Genomic DNA, 20,871 nt, shown 5'->3' with positions numbered 1-20,871 from the left:
TTTACTGCAAATTGCAGTGATGATCTTTCAAGTGGAAATGTCACAAAATTAACATGATTATGTCCTTCAAGTGTTCAGTCTGCAACTTGAATACCAAAAGGCAAGCTTAAAATTCAGACAACTGGTCCTTTTACAAGAAAGATTGAAATCATAATGTGAATACTTTCAAAATGGAGCACCAAGCAATTGTAAGTTGCAGAGTATGATTGCATAATTATTTTTGACTTCATAGAAATTTCTAGGAAACCATTTATTTAATGAGGAAATGTTTTTAACTACTGGAATCACCAAGAGAACTCTAAATTTATAATAATAGCAATATTATTATATTGTTATTATAATACGACACCTATGGACATTCAGAGGACAACTGCTAATTTAATATCAGATCCTATTGCTCAGCCAACCGCAGTTTCTACTCAGGATCAACATCTCCTAATGACAGACAATTTTGCGGTGGACATTGCTGACCTAAGGATCAATAGAGGCAGATGGACCTCTAGGAGGGCGGTTTGTGACTCTCTGGCCCAAATCCTATTGAAAAGACTATGGGAAATAAGATTGAAAGCCATAACTTGGCTGCGGAGGGACTACCAGTCACTTGACCACTCCACGCGTCTTTTAATTACACCGGAAGACAATTTATGGCTTGGTGAGCTACTGGCAATGCGATCTTGCCTAAAGAAATGGGGCATCACCATCAGAAGGGTAGTTGTGGACCCTCATATTCGCCCCCTTATTGACACAGTGGTACCTGCTCGCCTTGTTCCATCAGGTCCCTGTAATAAATCCACAGATAGCTCCCCGGTTAGGGCCCCCCCTCCTGGTCTGTACCAATTTGAAACTCCATCTGTCCCAGTTGTCCCTACACAATCAGCCACACTTTCCCGCCCAAGAACACTTCCCCTGTTTAGTCCACTTAGTTCCCTCGATGGCTCCCCTTCCAGTTTAACATCGGAAGCATCCCTACCTGAAGCCCAAGGGAGACTATACTCCAGCCTTACTTCTTCTGAAAGTTGACTAGCCACAGATCCCAACCATGTAGGGGGGGAGGGGGGACCAGAGGAGGGGGGCACCATTCAGGTCGTGTGGGGGAGGAGACTTGCGGGTCACCAACACCCTAGGGAGAAGCGCAACAGAGTGCTTGCGACCCTTGAAAAGGTAGGAAGTGGTAGGCCCTATGGCAGTCCCCTTAGCCTTAAGGTCTTGCTGATCAACGCCAGATCCGTCAATGGTAAGACCGCTGCCATTCAGGACTTGATCCTGGATGGGGGGGCGGATCTGGCTTGCATTACCGAGACCTGGCTGGACGAGCTGGGGGGAGTAAATCTCACTCAGCTGTGCCCACCAGGCTTCGGAGTGCATCAGCAGGCCAGGCTGGGGGGGCACAGAGGAGGGGTCGCAGTTGTCTATCGGCAATCCATCGCCGTGGTCAGATGCTCTGTTCCTCAGGCATCTGGGTTTGAGTGCGTCCACCTGAGAGTGGGGAACCGTGATAGCGTGGGGTTTCTGCTGGTGTACCGCCCACCCCGCGACCCAGTAGTTTCCCTGACTGAGCTAGCAGAGGTGGTCTCCAATTCGACCTTGGTCTCCCAGCGCCTGGTGGTGCTGGGAGACTTTAACATTCATGCTGAGACCCCCTTGACTGATGCAGCTCAGGATTTCATGGCCACCATGACGACCATGGGGCTATCACAAATTATAGCTGGCCCTACCCATCAGGCTGGACACACACTCGACCTAGTTTTTGTGGCGGACAGTGGAATGATCAGAGTGGAAGAACAAAACACCCTTCCTGTATCATGGTCTGATCATTATCTGGTCAGTTTTAGGCTTTCGGCGACCCTAAACCTCCGCAGGGGTGAAGGACAAATTAAGATCGTCCGCCCCAGGAGACTGATGGATCCGGAGGGATTCCTGAGGAATCTTGGGGTCCTTCCTGCCATGGAGCCTGGCGATCCTGTCGACGTCCTGGTCGATCTCTATAACAGGGAAGTGACCAGGGCGATAGATACGATCGCTCCCGAACGCCCCATCACGTTGCGTCATGACAAGCTGTCTCCCTGGTTCACCGGGGAACTGGCTGTGATGAAGCATACGAGGAGGGGGCTAGAGCGCACTTGGAGGAGTTCTCGGGACGTGTCCGACCGAGCACGGGCTACAGCCTTTCTTAGGGCGTATACCGTGGCTATACGGGCAGCCAAGGAGTCCTATATGACTACCCGTATAGCGTCTGCAGCAAATAGATCATCGGAGTTGTTTCGGGTCGTTGGGGAACTCCTTCAGCCACCTGTGGTGGAGGAGACTTTTGACGACCCAGCCACTCGGTGTCACGATTTCGCACACCATTTTGCAGACAAAGTCGTTCAGATACGCCTTGAGCTCGACTTCAATTCCACCACAGTGCCAGGGGAGGTGATTGAGGCATCTGCTTGTCCAATTTTGTGGGATTCTTTTAGGCTTGTTCTTCCTGAGACCGTGGTGGAGGTCCTTGAGGCTGTGAGGGCAACCACGTCGGTTCTGGACCCTTGCCCGTCTTGGCTAATTAAATCGGTCAGGGAGGGGCTGGTTGACTGGTTTGTGTTGATCATTAATGCATCGTTGGAGCAGGGGGGTTTTCCATCTTATCTGAAACAAGCTGTGGTTCGTCCACTCCTTAAAAAGGTTTCCCTTGACTCCACGGTGCCGAACAATTTCAGACCAATCTCCAACCTCCCTTTCTTGGGTAAGGTGCTGGAGCGGGTGGTTGCCTCCCAGCTCCAGGGCTTTCTAGATGACATCAACTACCTAGATCAGTCACAGTCTGGTTTCAGGCCTGGTATCCTTCTGGGACGACTCTCTGGGATGGGTCTCGGGGGCACGGTTTTGTCGTGGCTCCGATCCTTCCTGGAGGGTCGATCCCAGATGGTGAAGCTGGGAGACGCCTGCTCAGACCCCTGGCCTTTGAGCTGTGGGGTCCCGCAAGGCTCTATTCTGTCTCCCATGCTCTTTAACATCTATATGAAACCGCTGGGAGAGGTCATCCGGAGTTTTGGAGTTGGGTGTCACCTCTATGCAGATGACGCACAACTCTACTACTCCTTTCCACCTAATTCCAAGGAGGCCTCTCGGGTGCTGGACGGGTGCCTGGCCGCTGTGTCTATCTGGATGAGGAGGAACAAGCTGAAGATCAATCCCGACAAGACAGAGGTCCTCCTGGTCGATCGTAATCCTGACCGGGGTATAGGGTGGCAACCTGTGCTGGACGGGGTTACACTCCCCCTGAAGCCACAGGTCCGCAGTCTGGGAGTCCTCTTGGATTCATTGCTTACGCTCGAGGCTCAGGCGTCGGCGGTGTCTGGGAGGGCCTTCGCACAATTGAGACTTGTGCGCCAACTGCGACCGTACCTCGTGAAGGCTGATCTGGCCGGGGTGGTCCATGCCTTGGTCACCTCCAGACTGGACTACTGTAATGCGCTCTACGTGGGGCTGCCCTTGAAAACGGCTCGGAAGTTCCAACTGGTCCAACGAGCGGCAGCCAGGATGTTAACGGGGGCCCCTTACAGAGAGAAGTCAACCCTCCTGTTCAAGGAGCTCCACTGGCTGCCATTTACTTTCCGAGCCCAATTTAAGGTGCAGGTGCTTACCTACAAAGCCCTGAACGGTTTGGGACCATCCTACCTCCGTGACCGCATCTCCGTCTACGAACCCACGCGTTCGGTCATCTGGAGAGGCCCTGCTCGTGATCCCACCTGCATCGCAAGCGCGGTTGGTGGGGACACGAGACAGGGCCTTCTCTGTGGTGGCCCCCCGACTCTGGAACACCCTCCCCAAGGATCTCAGACAGGCCCCTACATTGGCAGTCTTCAGAAAGAACTTGAAGACCTGGCTGTTCCAATGTGCCTTCCCAGATTAATAGGAAATCTCCAACACCAAGTCCCATAAGCACTTTATTAGAACTAAGATAGTATATCGCACTCTGCACTTACCCTATAAGCCTTATATATCACCTGTCACTTCGGCACTTTTAATCTTGTACCCATTACTCTGGCCCGGCCCAGTTTTATTGTGTTTTAGCGTATTGTTTATTGCTTGTTGTTTATACTGTTTTAATTGTTTTTAATTTGCCTTTTGTTTGTATTGTTATATTGTGTGTTGAGGCCTTGGCCTTTGTAAGCCGCATCGAGTCCTTCGGGAGATGCTAGCGGGGTACAAATAAAGTTTAATAATAATAAAAATAATAATAACAATAATAATAACAACAAGAATAACAAGAAAAATAATAATAACAAGAAGATCACGCAGACAGATACAAGCAGAGGCATAATACTGTTGCTCAGATGATCCACTGGAACTTGTGCCACAAATACCATCTGCCTGTGACAAAGAACTGGTGGGATCACATGCTGGAAAAAGTTACAAAAAATGAATACATAAAAGTACTCTGGGACTTCTGAATTTAGACTGACAGAGTTTTGGAGCACAATACTCCTGACCTCACAATTGTGTTGAAAAACAAAGTATTCTGCTTTGTAAGCAGAAGCAACGAGAAGCAACTGGAAAAGCTGGTGCCATACGAGGATTTAAAGATTGAACTGCAAAGACTCTGGTACAAGCCAGTAAAGGTGGTTCCAGTGGTGATTGGCACTGGGTGCAGTGCCTAAAGACCTTGGTCAGCACTTGAAAACAATTGGCGCTGAAAAAATTACTATCTGTCAGCTGCAAAAGGCCACCCTACTCGGATCTGCACGCATCATTTGCCGATACATCACATAATCCTAAACCCTTGGGAAGTGTCCCACATGTGATCCAATACAAGAGTCAGCATAGTGATCTTGTTTGCTGTGTACTAATCTTGTTATGTATCAAATAATAATAATACTTTACATCTTTGCTTTCTAAGGGATAGTATAGCAATTGTGTGCTCATTATTCTAATATTTATAAAGTATATCTAACATTTAATATCAGTTCCTCTCTTGACAATCCCCTCCTGACTATGTCATGTTACTTCAGAACTGAACTTTTTCTGTGCAGCAAAATTAATGTTTCCTGAAATATATCAGTTCAACAAGCAAATGGATTAGAAACAAGCAATCTTCAAACTCCAGATGTTTCTTGCATATACTCAAAGAAGTACTGGAGGCTAATCACCACCCGTAGTGTGTCTTCTCAAAGATATGGCAAGCAGCAACTATGATATATGAAACATTTTGTATAATTGCTTGATTTGCAGGCGCTCATGTTATTTTTTTTTTTACTTCAATTACTCTCCAGTTTCCAAATGTCTTCTCAGTTAGTCAAACGATGTCAAGCCATTGAGGGCACAGCAAGAGAACAGTATGGAATCCATTTGGTTATATATCTTTAGTTAGGGTTCAAATAAGTGATTTAGGATTTGTGGAAGATGTTCCTCCTCTGGGATATACTGCATTAGGTGTAATCCAGGATCTTTGCAATCAATGAGAATATTGGCACTGGCTGGAAAGGGTGGTAGATTCTTTATCTATAACTGACATTAACTGATATCTGGAATTCTCTTTAAACAGTCAATTATTCCTGTGTACCATTTCTGTTATTTTCCTTCATATAGCATTATAGCTCTGTTTATACCTTTACCTTACCTTAGTAGAAATCAGCAAGACAGCCTAGACAGAGCTCCTCTCCAGGCTGGCCCTGTCACTAACATTTTCCCTTTTCCCTAAAGATTCTTCTTTGGATATGGTACAAGGGTCGTAATGTCATATGTACCAGTTGATGTGTTGTTTTGTCAGTTCACTATTGTAAGTATGAGCAGATTTTCAATGAAACCCTAACAAGAAAGTGTATGTACCATTGTAAAAATGAATAAACAAATATAAATTTATCAATACAGAGATCACATATTAGCAGGACCATAGCTAGAGAGGGGGTTTAAGGGTTCAACCCCCCCCCCCCAATGCGTCAGGTTAAAAGAAAACCTGGTTTGCTCATGAATTTTAACTGGTTAACCAATTTATTAGTAAACTATGGTTTTTTAAACACATTTTAACACATTTCAGGGGAGGTTTTTTACTTTTAAACCCCCCTCCTCTGGCTACAGCCCTGCATATTAGCTCCTACATTATTTAATCTTTCATGGCTTGCCAAATTTCTATTCGTTTTGGTGTGTAGCTTTTAAAGAGGCACATTTTAATATGTGTATTTGTGGTGTTATTGCAGTGTTTATGTGTTTAAATTGTTCTGTAACCCACCTCAAGCCATGAGGAGATGTGGGTAAGAAATAAAATTATTATTATTATTATTATTATTATTATTATTATTATTATTATTATTATTACTATTACTATTTAACTGTTCCTGCAGTTGACTGCCCTGTCTCTATTACAGCTCATTCTTGTCTGTATGCCATTTTTCCCATCAGAGACAATTCTCAGTTTTGTATCCTTTCTCTCTCACAGGCCTTCCTTCACAGCATCCCCTGAGCAGCAATTGATGGGCACCAATAAAATAGATAAGGAGGATTTACTGTATTTACTTTAAAAGATTCCTGTCTCTCTTCCAGCCATAGTAGTGAAAGAACTACTCTGTTCTGCTTACACAGTCTGGCTAGAATCAAGTATTCCTTATCCTGCCTCCTTATGTAACTAAGAGAGAATAATCGCTTAGTTTCAGATAAGATTTCTATCTTAATTTCCAAACAGGAAGATATTTTATTTGTATGTGTGTATGTTTGAATGACAAACTGTGAGCAATAGTGGTTTGTACATGATATACACCATCAGGAACCATCCTTTGGTCACTGATTTTGACCTGGATGTCTCAGGACACAGGATAAACCTAAACCAGCAATTTCATGACTAAAGAAGTATCATGTACATATGACTTTAATCATGTTTTGAGATGGTTTTGAATCATTTGTGCAAGAAAAGAAACCCAAGAGCAATCATTTCCATGTACAGATTTTTTTCACAAGTCAGACATTGAAAAATAGTCAAGACCTATTTATTTGAGATGTGTTTTTGACTACAATTCCTAAATACAGGTAACATTCAGTTCATATACACTCAAATGGGGTACGAGACTGAAATACATTTTGTTTGTGTTTTAATACAAACCAGTCTTATTTAAACTTCAGAATATTGTGATGTATCCAAAAAGATATGTATGCTACAGGAAATTGTATACAAAAATACAAAACAGAAAACTGCATACCATATCTTAGAGGAAAATAAGGGCAAAAAAATGCATACATATTTTTGTAAGGGTTCTTTTTTTTAAAAAAAAAACAACCTTTCAAATGAGTCTGAAATGAGATGGAATAAATGATTGTAACTGTTTTAGAAAATTGAATAAGTTCATCCACCTCATCCAAATACTACTAAAGTTTCCAGAAGAATATAAAATGCTGATTAAATATTTCTAAATTTGGGATGGGTAGCAAGAGACACGGTTCAGTTTAGAAAGAGAGCAGTTTCAGATGGTTTTTAGCATAGATTTTAATCTCTGGATTTCAGTCCCACCATGAACTTTGGCTGCAAATCAAGATGCATGTGTTGGGGGGGGGGGGAGAGAGAGAGAGAGAGAGAGAGAGAGAGAGAGAGAGAGAGAGAGAGAGAGAGAGAGAATTCACTTCTGGTAATGTTTAGAACAGTTGAGCCTTTGTCAGTCTGATGTAGTCTGATGAAAACCAATGGTAAATGACTGTGGGATACATGAAGAAAAAAGGAGGAAAGAATCTAGAATGGTTTAAATAATGGAAGGAAGAACAAAGAAACTGTATTTAGTAGCAAATTTGCTAGGATTTTAGCAGTCTGTGCCTGTGTAAAAAAGAGTGTTTCCTTTAATTGTGTCCTCATTGAATTTCTCAGGTGGAAATCATACCGGGTGTCAAAGACGAACATAATTCTTTTAGCACTATTGGAAAAATTTACTCAGAGGGAGTTCTAAAATAGCTCACCTGCTTTCCAGTCTAATAAATGCAAGCATGTTTATAAGAGTGTGTATTCTTTATGGAGATCCATTAAACAGAACTGTATACAGATCTAATATGTAAAAAGTGCAAACTGGAAAACCATCTTTTTATTATCTACAGATTGCAAAACATGAAAATATTTACTACTGAAGATAAATTTCCTAATTGGCTACATTTCTTAATGATCAACAAAAATCATTTCTTTATATTATTGAAACATAAATATGGGCCACCCCAGTAGGCATTGCCCGATTACTGTTCTGCTCACTGATGCACTGCTAGAAATACAAGCTGGATTTTTTTTCATAAAGCAATGGCTTTTAAGATGAGTAGCATGTCCACAAAATTTGAATTCATTATTTATGAATATTTCAGTTCCGGTATACAAGAAGCTTGAAATCATCCAACAGGTATCCTCTTAGTTTTCTCCCTGCCTCCCATCTCTTCTTATACCTTGAACATTGTTTTATATTGATAGGCGCAAAACACTTTTCATTGATGTCTTCATGGTTTGCAGAACATGAGCAAATGTGATGGAGAAAAATTAGTCATATACTTTGGGTGTTCGGGTCAAACCAGTACTTTTAAGTTTATAAAATGAAAGAACACATTTCAAGGAGTGGAAACTGAATTTTTTTCGACATCCTTCTCTCTACGTTTATACAGTTATCCCAGCATTTAACTAATGCCTGGAAAGCTTTGGCATATAAAAAAATGTCAGTATGCCTGAACCATCCCAGGACAGCCTGCTTCCCTTCCTTGTCAGTGCTGAAATGCTGACCCTTTGTGGGGGTGAGTCTGCATGCTTCCACTGCTCTGATACTCATTTTGATTCCAGAGTGAAATGATGTAACCCCCCCCCCCTCAGTTTCATCGCATGTAATGATGTGATCCAGAATATCCTGACTTCCCTGTCAAAACAATCCTTTAACTCAGTGGTTCCCAACCTTTCAGTCCCCAGATACTTTGGCCTTCAACTCCCAGAAATCCTAACAGCTTGAATGCGATTTCCTGCTTCTTGGCAGGGGGTTGGACTGGATGGCCCATGAGGTCTCTTCCAACTCTACTATTCTATGATTCTATGATTCTAAACTGGCTGGGATTTCTGGGAGTGAATGTTCATGGGAATTACTGCTGTGGCCTGGGAACTACCATGGCCGGGATCATCACTGATGGACATACAACCATCTCTGAAATGTTTGCATCATTCAAATATCTTACTGTGACTGAGAATCTCATCACCATACTGTGCTTGAAATTTTCTGTAGATATTTGCAGATTTTATACCTTTGTTCACAAGAAACTTCCATCACCATACACTGTTCCATACTGTTATTTGCTGAAAAAATTAACAGTTTTTGAATTGGCCCACAACATGTGTGCTGCCTATCAACAATAGGACACACTAGCCACTTTCTACTGTGTGTAGTACCACAATGCCAGCATCCATTTTTAAACCTGTAACTTAAAAGTTCCAATTTGACTTAAATGTCCCTCGTACTTTGAGTAATCCAATTGTTAATCCCAACTAGAATAGATCTATTGAATCATTAAGATTTAACCAACTATTAACTGACCAACTTGTCATTAGTTTATACAGTCATCTCTAGTTTGGTGATAATAGTTGATTTTAACCCTTAAAATTCATTTTTCCTAATCAGTTCTTGAATATGAGTATGGTGCCTTTAGAATTCAAAAATGATATTTTTTAGCTATCAATTGATGCTGGACCATGGTGACATTTATTCTGATTCTTCATTTCTAGTATAACCTGTAATGCTATCTACCAGGCTGTGCTAGGTAGAGGTCTAGATATTTGGAGGACACTACAGAAAGAAGGGAAATTCAGAGAACTTTTGCAGCACACCATTTGTCCACAAGAAAGCCACTATTAGATCCTGATTTATTCCATTAATGAATGAGGCATTTCCATTAATAGAAGATCATAAAATAAACTAAAAAACACAGTGTGATTAGTAGTCCTGATTAAAGAAAAAAAATAATTTAAGGGAATGTCCACTGATTGCTATAAAATTCAGGAAGCCCTATAATAAGATTATCATTTTAAAAGGTGATTAGTTTCTTTCATTGTAGGAAAGGACCATCTCAGTAATGTCACTTTCATGTATATAAGGAGAGAGTTAATAATTCACTGTTGGAATTTTAATTTTCTCTCTAGTTTGCATATCATTGAATTATGAAATGTAGGATGATTTACTGAAAATATGAGCTATTCATGCTTTTGTGTCGGAAAGGCCCCTTCCACACAGCTGTATAAAATCCACATTAAACTGGATTATATGGCAGTGTGGATTTAGGGCCCTTCCACAAAGCCATATAACCCAGACTATCAAGGCAGATAATCCACAATATCTGCTTTGAACAGAATTATCTGGGTCCACACTGTCATATAATTCAATGTGTATTTTATACAGCTGTGTGGAAGGCGCCTCAGATAACCCAGTTCAAAGCAGATATTGTGGATTATCTGACTTGATATTCTGGGTTATATGGCTGTGTGGAAGGGCCCTAAATCCGCACTGCCATATAATCCAGTTCAACGTGGATTTTATACAGCTGGACAAAAAGCTTACATCAAAATTAATTATTAGAAAATGGAATTAATTTCACATCTCTCTGATGAATTATAAGGCAAGGTGATGATGAAATGACATTTTCAAAGGGAGGTAAGGTTAGAAACAAACTCAGATGAAGGTGACTGAGTATGAATTTAGTATTTCCACACATAAATATAAAGCGTTAACAGACAAGGATCTTGCAGAAAATACAAATTGGGAGTTCATCAATAAAGAACTGCTTCAGATGCTTGGCTTGGATATGGAGTCCATTAAAGGACAAGACCTTTTCAGTTATTCAGAAAATAATCTGAAATTACAATAAGTAGCTTCCTTGCTGAAAGTAAATAGATTTAGGCTCAAAGAGCTTGTTGATAAAGAAATTTATTGAAATACCAACCATGTTGCCTTTAGTTCAATGCAACAGGAACAGTGGAATACACATCACTGTTTTCTGATACAGGACCAAAATGTCTAGGACAATCTCTGCCTTCCATGCACATAGTCCTCCAATAAACAAGATGCAATGGCTTTCTTTAGTGGAGTACAGCACCAATCACTCTTCAGTGCCAGAAATAAAGCTTAATGGTATAACACAAGAAAATATTGACCTAGGCAGCCACCTCTCCACAAAATTTGACATTGACACCAAAATACAACAACATCTGAGATCTTTCAAGAGCAACATTTTTTCAAATGAAGCAGTGTTTGAGAATTGGTATATTTATAGAAATACCAAGATGATTATTTATAAAGCTATTGTCCTTCCATCTCAATTGTACACCTATGAAACATGGACCATCTACAAATTTTACTCTCAACTTCTGGAACAATTCCATCAACATTGCCTCTGAAAAATCCTGTAAATCTCTTGGGAAGTCAGTCAGACAAAAATCAGTTTTCTGGAAGAAGCAAAGACCATCAGCATTGAAGCAATGATTCTTCACCATCAACTTTGCTGGACTGGCCACATTATCCAAATGGCCGATCACCATCTCCCAAAGCAGTTATTTACTTTCAGCTAAAAATGGAAAATGGAATGTTGGTGGATAGCAAAAGAGAAGTAAAGATCGACTATAAGCTAACTTTTTTAAAAAAGTATTCTGAAAAGGCAAAAAAAAAAAAGAGAGAGAGAGAATGAAAGGGGGAAACATGCCAAGAGGAAGGTGCATCGAGAAAACCCTTGTTGGACCACCTTCCATCTAGAAATGTATGTCCTCACTGAGAAAGACCATGTACATCCAGAATAGGTCTCTACAGTCACTTATGAACCTACCGCCAAGACCCTACCCCTGGAAGACAATCATACTTGGCCACAAGTGATAGCCAATGATGATGAAGACAACACTTGTTCAGATCCTTAAAAATACAATGCATTTACAGTAAACTTCATGGCTGGTCTTATGGCTAGCTGGCTGCTCTAATGCTCCCTTTGAGGCATGTGTGTTTAGGAATTAGGAGAAAATCAGCCTAGCATAGCTAGGTTCCAATGAAACCCCCAGGCTTAGAATTCACTTTCAACAGCTCTACAAAATAGAATGAAAAAGAGACTGAACTCTTGTTACAATGTCAAGGCCAATAATGGATCCTATTTAGCTAAGTTTGCATTATTCAACAAGTATATTCAGTTTGCACTATGCAGATCGAGCACCCCTATCTGGAATTCCAAAATCCAAAATTGTCCAAATGGGTGGCTGAAGAAGTGACACTTTTGCTTTGTAATGTTGTCTAAGGCTTCTCGCTGTGCTTTATATTGTGTCAGCAACTTGTGACATTTTTAAAAGTGACTCAAAATTATTTAGTTCTTTTTGAAGTAACCTGAAAGAAAAGAGTTCCTTTTCAAACACCAGTCAGCTTATTGCGGGTTTTGGGAATAACTAGTGACTTTTTATAACTGATATAAGGAATAACTTCTTTTGTACTGCAAGTGTAACTATTGTACAGTAGAGTCTCACTTATCCAACACTCGCTTATCCAACGTTCTGGATTATCCAACGCATTTTTGAGGTCAATGTTTTCAATACATCATGATATTTTGGTGCTAAATTCGTAAATACAGTAATTACAACATAACATTACTGTGTATTGAACTACTTTTTCTGGCAAATTGGTTGTACAACATGATGTTTTGGTGCTTAATTTGTAAAATCATAACCTAATTTGATGTTTAATAGGCTTTTCCTTAATCCCTCCTTATTATCCAACATATTCGCTTATCCAACATTCTGCCGGCCCGTTTATGTTGGATAAGTGAGACTCTACTGTAACTATTTATTATTTGTATAGCAAATGGAGTGTGTCCGTGATATTTTGTAATTTTTTAAAAGGTTATTGTGTATGTACTAAGCAATCTAAAGTAACACGTGGCATTCTACAGCTCTACTATAAACCAAGAATATATGATGCTCTTGTTGGCCTATCAAGATTTTTTTCATGATGTTTACTTATGAACCCTATATAGGACAAAGCTGGTTTAAGAGGCTACATTTTCTTCTTAACAGTGTCCTGTTAATTGAGACAAGTAGAGACAATTGGCTTGCTTTCTCCTATCTTAAGTTCTCTGTTTGGAAAAGTACAGGATCAGCAATTATTGAATAAAATTGGAACAGATGGAACACATTGTTTCTGGGAAATAGCTTATGAAGCTCATAACCTTGAACCAAGATCTTCAAAGCTGTTTTCACACGAAACATTGCAAGTATAATTAAAAGAACCAAAATCTTTTAAGCATTGCCTTGTTTACCAAGTATAATGTTTGTGGTACTTTTTGAGCCTCAGGGAGCTAAAGATAATTACATGGTCAAAGCAATTCTGATCTAGGATAATCTGTTAATTTATTATCATGATAATTTATTAAACAGTTTAGCACTTCTTTAATGACCTGCCTGAGGAAAAGTTGTATGCAACTTGCATCAAAATATTAATACAACGTATGAGTTTGAAGAATTGATATCACTGTTGTACTTTCTGTTTGTAGTTAGGTTTGTTTTTTGTGTGGTTGTTGATTATGATGATGATAGCAGCAACAGTAGTAGTAATAGTAGTAGTAAACAAGAACTTACATATTTGCAGTACTGTCAATTTTCTATATCTATTAGATGATAGCTATATCTGGGCATCACAGAACAGACTCTTTCAGTATTACATTACTATAGATCAGTGGTTCTCAAAGTATGGTCCATGGAGCCCTCTGAGCTCCATGAAGCATGCTGAGGGGCTCCTCGGTTTCTTCCTTCTTCCCCTCTAAGCTTTCTCTCCTCTTTCCTGCTCCTTGCCTTCCCCACGTCTCCCTTGTCACCAAAAGCCTTTTTCCCTGGGCCCCTCATGCCAAAAGCCTTTGCCCCCTCCCTTTGTGCCAAAAGTCCCTTTTCCTCACCTTCCTCGCTGTCCAGATCCTTTCCCCCTTGTGCTTTGATGGCAGAAGGGAGTTGTACTTGATGGCCTCTGGAGTTTATATTATTATTAATGTTGATATTATTATTATTTTATTATAACACAGCAAAAAAGATAGACATGCTGGATTTCGTATAACAAAATCACAAGTCGAACACTTCCCAAGTGTGATGTATTTTTGGATGATGCGTGCAGATCCCAGTAGGGTGGCCTTTTGCAGTTGGCCGATCGTAATTTTGTCAATGTCTATTGTTTACAAATGCCGGCTGAGATCTTTTGGTACGGCACCCAATGTGCCGATCACCACCAGGACCACCTGCACTGGTTTCTGCCAGAGTCTTTGAAGTTCAATCTTGAGGTCCTGATAGCGGCTGAGTTTTCCCTGTTGTTTTTTGTCAATACGACTGTCACCTGGGATGGCAACATCAATGATCCCAACCTTTTTCTTTTCCACAACTGTGATGTCTGGTGTGTTGTGTTCCAGAACTTTGTCAGTCTGGATTCAGAAGTCCCACAGTATCTTTGCGTGCTCATTTTCCAATACTTTTGCAGGTTTGTGATCCCACCAGTTCTTTACTGCTGGGAGGTGGCACTTGAGGCATAAGTTCCAATGGATCATTTGGGCCACATGGTTGTGCCTCTGTTTGTAGTCTGTCTGTGCGATTTTCTTACAGCAGCTGAGGATATGATCAATGGTTTCGCCAGTTTCCTTGCACAATCTGCATTTTGGGTCATCAGCTGATTTTTCAATCTTGGCCTTAATTGTCTTTGTCCTGATGGCTTGCTCCTGGGCTGCAAGGATCAGGCCTTCTGTCTCCTTCTTCAGGGTCCCATTTGTGAGCCATAGCCAGGTCTTCTCCTTATCAGCTTTTCCTTCAATTTTGTCAAGGAACTTTCCATGCAATGTTTTGTTGTGCCAGCTGTCAGCTCTAGTTTGTAATGTGGTTTTCTTGTACTGATTTTTTGTCTGCTGTGCTTTGAGGAGTTTCTGATTTTTGACTTCAATCAAAGCAGGTTCTTCACTTTGCTTTACATATTCTGCCAGGGCATGTTCTTCTTCTTTGACTGCTTGTTTTACTTGTAAGAGTCCCCTGCCCCCTGATCTTCTAGACCAGGGGTCCTCAAACTTTTTAAGCCGAGGGCCGGTCCACAAACCTTCAGACTGTTGAGGGGCCGGATTTTCATTTTTTTAAAAAAATACAAATAAATTCCGATGCACACTGCAATGAGATAGTCGTTAATTAGGGTTGTTGTTGTTGTTGTTGTTGTGTGCCTTCAAGTCATTTCAGACTTTGGGCGAGCCTAAGTCTAAAATGTATTTATTTACTATTTATTTATTTACTGCATTTATTTACTACATTTGTATCACACTCTTCTCACCCCAAAGGGGACTCAGAGTGGCTTACAAATTATATGTACATACAATATATTATATTATTAGCATAGCACAATATTAGCATTATATATTACTTTATTGAACTATACCACTATACTGTAATATTATTAGTATGGTCCAGAGAGCGCTGCGATTCACTGTGTCGAATGCCTTTGCAAGGTCAATGAATGCCATGTACAGAGGTTGGTTTTGTTCCCTGCATTTTTCTTGGAGCTGTCGTGCAGTGAAGATCATGTCCACTGTTCCTCTGGAGGGACGGAAGCCATTCTGGGATTCTGGGAGGGTGTCTTCTGAAACAGGGAGAAGGCGGTTTGCAAGGATCCTTGCGAGGATTTTCCCGGTGGAGGTTTGAAGGGAGATGCCGCGATAGTTCCCGCAGTCTGTTCTGTCCCCTTTCTTGAAAAGAGTGATGATGGTGGCATCCTTGAAGTCAGCTGGGATTTTCTCGGTCATCCACACCTTTTCAATGAGCTGGTGGAGTTGTTGTATCAGCTCAGGTCCACCCCCTTTGAAGATTTCAGCAGGAATCCCATCAGGTCCGCTGGCTTTATAGTTTTTTTGTTGGCTGATGGCATTGCTGACTTCTTCCAAACTAGGCAGTGCTGCAAACTCATCCCTAGTTTGTTGTTGCGGGATTTGTGAGAGGGTCTCTTCGGCCACATTGGAGCTGCAATTCAGCAGGTTCTGGTAGTGCTCTTTCTAACGTAATGCAATTGATGTTTTGTCCTTCAGAATTTTGGTTCCATCTGATGATGGAAAAAAATCGGGTGCCCTGACAAATTTGTGAACATCCTGCGGCTCCTCCATGATGACATGATGGCAACAGTCTTGGACAGCAACGGCTCCCAAAGTGACCCATTTAAGGTGGAATCAGGTGTCAAGCAGGGGTGTGTTATTGCCCCACCTTATTTTCCATCTTCATCGCTATGATACTTCACCTTGTTGATGGGAAGCTTCCCACCGGAGTGGAAATCATCTATCGGACAGATGGCAAGCTATTTAACCTCAGCAGACTGAGAGCCAAAACCAAGGCACCGCAACATCTGTTATAGAACTCCAATATGCTGATGACAACGTAGTCTGTGCGCATTCAGAAGAAGACCTACAAGCCACTCTCAACACCTTCGCAGAAGCATACGAGAAGCTCGGCCTCTCACTGAACATCGAGAAAACCAAAGTGCTCTTCCAACAGACACCAGCTAATCCCTCTGCAAAGCCAGGAATACAACTTAACAGTGTAACATTAGAAAACGTTGACCATTTCCGCTACCTTGGCAGCCACCTCTCTACAAAAGTCAACATCGACACCGAAATACAACACCGCCTGAGCTCTGCGAGTGCAGCATTTTTCCGTATGAAGCAGAGAGTGTTTGATGACCGGGACATCCGTAGAGATACCAAGGTGCTTGTTTACAAAGCCATTGTCCTCCCAACCCTGCTCTACGCCTGCGAAACGTGGACTGTGTACAGGCGTCACACCAAACTCCTGGAGCATTTCCATCAGCGTTGCCTCAGAAAAATCCTGCAAATCTCTTGGGAAGACAGGTGGACAAATGTCAGCGTGCTTGAGGAAGCAAAGACCACCAGCATTGAAGCGATGCTCCTACGCCATCAACTCCGCTGGACTGGCCACGTTGTCCGAATGCCCTATCACTGTCTCCCAAAGCAGTTACTCTACTCCGAACTCAAGAATGGGAAACGGAATGTTGGTGGGCAGGAAAAGAGATTTAAAGATGGGCTCAAAGCCAACCTTAAAAACTGTGGCATAGACACTGGGAACTGGGAAGCCCTGGCCCTTGAGCGCTCTAATTGGAGGTCAGCTGTGACCAGCAGTGCTGCGGAGTTCAAAGAGACACAAATGGAGGGCTCAAGGGAGAAACGTGCCAAGAGGAAGGAGCGTCAAGCTAACCCCGACCGGGACCGCCTTCCACCTGGAAACCGATGTCCTCACTGCAGGAGAATATGCGGGTCAAGAATTGGTCTCTTCAGCCACATGAGAACACACACCCAAGATGGAAGACAATCGTCCTCAAGCTACGAGGGATCGCCTAAGGCAAGGCAATATTATTAGTAATATTATACTAATGTAATATAGAATATATAATTAATATTATTATATGGTATTATTATTAGTGTTATATTGTATTACATTATAATATTATTATCAATATTATATGTATATACAATATATTATATTATAAAACTGAGGGCGGGGGCCAGGTAAATGAGCTCGGAGGGCCGCATCCGGCCCCCGGGCCTTAGTTTGGGGACCCCTGTTCTAGACAGATATAGCCGGTCAACATCACTGCGAGGGTGCAGTGAATGATGAATGGTCATGAGTTTTCTTGTTTTTCTGTCCAAATTGTCCAGTTCCACCTGTGTCCAATTTATAATGCCAGCAATATATCTTATGACAGGTATGGCCCAGGTGTTTATGGCCTTGATGGTGTTGCCTCCATTGAGCTTGCTTTTGAGAATTTTTCTGACCCTTTGTGTGTATTCTTTGCTGACCACAGTTTTCACATGCTCATGCTTGATGTTGTCCAGTTGTACTATGCCCAGATATTTATAGGCCTCTGGCTGGTGACACTTTATTGTTTGGCCATTAGGCATATTTATGCCCTCACTTTCAATGATCTTTCCTTTCTTCAATGCCACTGTCGAACATTTGTCCAAACCAAACTCCATGTTGATATCAGTGCTAAAAATTCAAACAGTGTTAGTCAGAGACTGGATTTCAGTTTCCGTTTTCCCATACAGCTTCAGGTCATCCATGTACATCAGATGTGAACTTTTGTGAGATTTCTTAGATGTTTGATAGCCGAGATTTGTTTTTTGATAGTATTATTATTATTATTATTATTATTATTATTATTATTATTATTATTATTATTATTATTACAAAGGCTGGGTAGCCATCTGTTGGAATGCTTTGATGGTGCTGTTCCTGCATGGCAGAAGGGGATGGACTAGATGGCCCCTGGAGTCTTCCACTGAAATACTGTTAAGTTTATGTTGGTTAAAATTGTTCTTCATTTTAAATATTGTATATTTTATTGTTCTTTCTTTCTTTCTTTACCTTTTTTTGCACTACAAACGAAATACAGTATGTGTAGTATGCATAGGAATTTGTCCATTTTTTTAAAATTAGTTCACATAAACACTTTCCATCCATCTGCCTCTGGTCTGGCCCGTCTGTCAAATTTTAAAACACAACACGACAAAAGGTTTGCACTATAGATAGATAGATAGATAGATAGATAGATAGATAGATAGATAGATAGATAGAGATAGATTCAAAGTGCTGGCTTTAGCCTATAAAGCTCTAAACGGTTCTGGCCCAGCTTACTTATCCGAACGTGTCTCTCACTATGACCTACCACGTAATTTAAGATCTTCAGGGGAGGCCCTGCTCTCAGTCCCACCAGCCTCACAGGTGTGGCTGTCGGGGATGAGAGACAGGGCTTTCTCAGTGGTGGCTCCTTGGCTGTGGAACTCCCTCCCTAGTGACATCAGACAGGCTCCATCCCTTTTGAGTTTTAGAAAGAAAGTGAAGACCTGGCTTTGCGAGCAAGCATTCAAAAAATAAGTTTTGTTGGCTTCGACTCAGTCTGGACTAAGGTTTTTGTGCAAGGTTTTGTGGATGAATGGCTCAATTATTTTGTATTATTTAAAATCTGTTTTTAATTGCTTATGTTTTTATTTTATTTTTTTGTATTGTTGTATATTGGCATCAAATTCTGCCAGTTTTGTAAGCCACCCTGAGTCCCTTCAGGTGAGAAGGGCGGGATAGAATTGATGAAATAAATAAATAAATAAATAAGTGTGTGTGTGTGTGTGTGTGTATAGACACACACACACACACACACACATATACATTATATATAATATATAATATAAAACATTGATTTGTGCTCTGTGAGAAACATTTGCTTCAAAAAGACTGTTGCTGAAAAGTTTGAGAACGTATAGATGAAGGCTAAGCCAAGATTATTTTCATTATCATTTTTGTCAAGGCACCAAAGTGCTTCCCATTTTTGATGATGAACATATTTGCATTGGTTATATGCCTCTTCAAATTATTTTCTGTCTCGATGGTTCCCAAACATTGGTCCTCCAGATATTTTGGACTTCAGCTCCCAGAATTTCTGAGTGTCAGTGAAGCTGGGAGGGCTTCTAGGAGTTGAAGTTCAAAACACCTGAAGGACCAAGGCTTTGAAAGCCTTGTTATATCTAATGCTTGCTATCAATGCTCATTTGTAGACTGAAGCCAAGAACTCATTGGTCTGCTAACAGATCATAATTCCTTGCCAGCTTGCTGATGGTGGTGCTTGGGGACAATGACTGATACATCTCGGGTTCTGTCAGAATAACTAGAAGAGACAATGTCCATTCCCTTTGGCCATTGAAGTGCATGAGTCCTAGTCTGGCTGCCTTTTGCACCCAGAAAAGCCAGACTGAACCTCACTTTATATAGTCTTCATAACAGAGACACAGCATGTCATAGTGGTCTGTATGTTGGATTAAGACTGTGGGACCGAAGGGTTCACTTATGAAAATCCACTGGCGTGATTCTGGCGAAATCACATTCTCTCTGACTACTAAGATAGCAATGACAAACCATTTCTGAAGAAATTCTTCCCAAGAAAGCTTAATGATAGAATTGTCACAACTTGGAGTCAACTTGAAAGCAAATAACAACAGCAAAATACTTTTTAATATGGCTTCTGTACATCCTGTGAACCATTACTATTCCTTCCGATGTACTCAGTTTGTTTATGTTATGAGCTCCCAAGTGCAAAAAATGCATATAAAGCATTTTCCAACTATAAGTAATCACTGAATCAAAACATTTTCAAGGGATAAAGGCCTTTTTTGATGTTCTTTTTTTTAAAAAAAAATCTAGCCACCACTAGACAAAACACTTGGAAAATAATAAATAAGAGCTTATCAACTTGACATTGTGATTTATAAATTTAGGGGATAAGGGGAAAGCATTCTAGAAAATAATATAATGTTTCTCTCCCCAACCCCCATGGGTATACAATTCAAGTTGTGCTACTGCCATATGGAACGGTGATGATTTATAACCAGGAAGAAATCAAAACTGAAAAAACGTATAGCTCTACTCTCAGGATATTTTTAAAGAATACTACTCTTTTTTATTTAAAAAGAATTCTTGCTCTACAAAACTGTTTTTTGCGATCTATTTCTCCTAGGTAGAGAAAAACATCTTCCATAGTATAAATTAGCATCTTTTTTGCTCAGTTACTCAGACTCATTCATTCATTCATATCTTTTGATGAGAAATTATAATAGCTTCTATATATTGGAATCTGCCTGTTATATCTGAACAATGCCAATTTATGATAAATAATTTGAAATGTTAATACCAAATGTGATATCAAATGCTGGGATGCAGCTGGTTGTATTGCCCTAAAGCTATCCCATTTTCATACAAAAGGTCATGGTTAATTTTTTTTTCAGCTGGTTTTAAAATGTTTCAGTTTCTCTCTCCACTTCCCACATTCTTCTTTTGTCTTCAGCTTACTTCAATTGCTGCAAACCAATATG

Source organism: Anolis carolinensis, chromosome 1, assembly GCF_035594765.1.
Source record: "Anolis carolinensis isolate JA03-04 chromosome 1, rAnoCar3.1.pri, whole genome shotgun sequence".
Classification (NCBI taxonomy): Eukaryota; Metazoa; Chordata; class Lepidosauria; order Squamata; family Dactyloidae; genus Anolis; species Anolis carolinensis.
The sequence above is the reverse complement of the archived record's forward strand: the minus strand, read 5'-3'. Positions refer to the sequence as shown.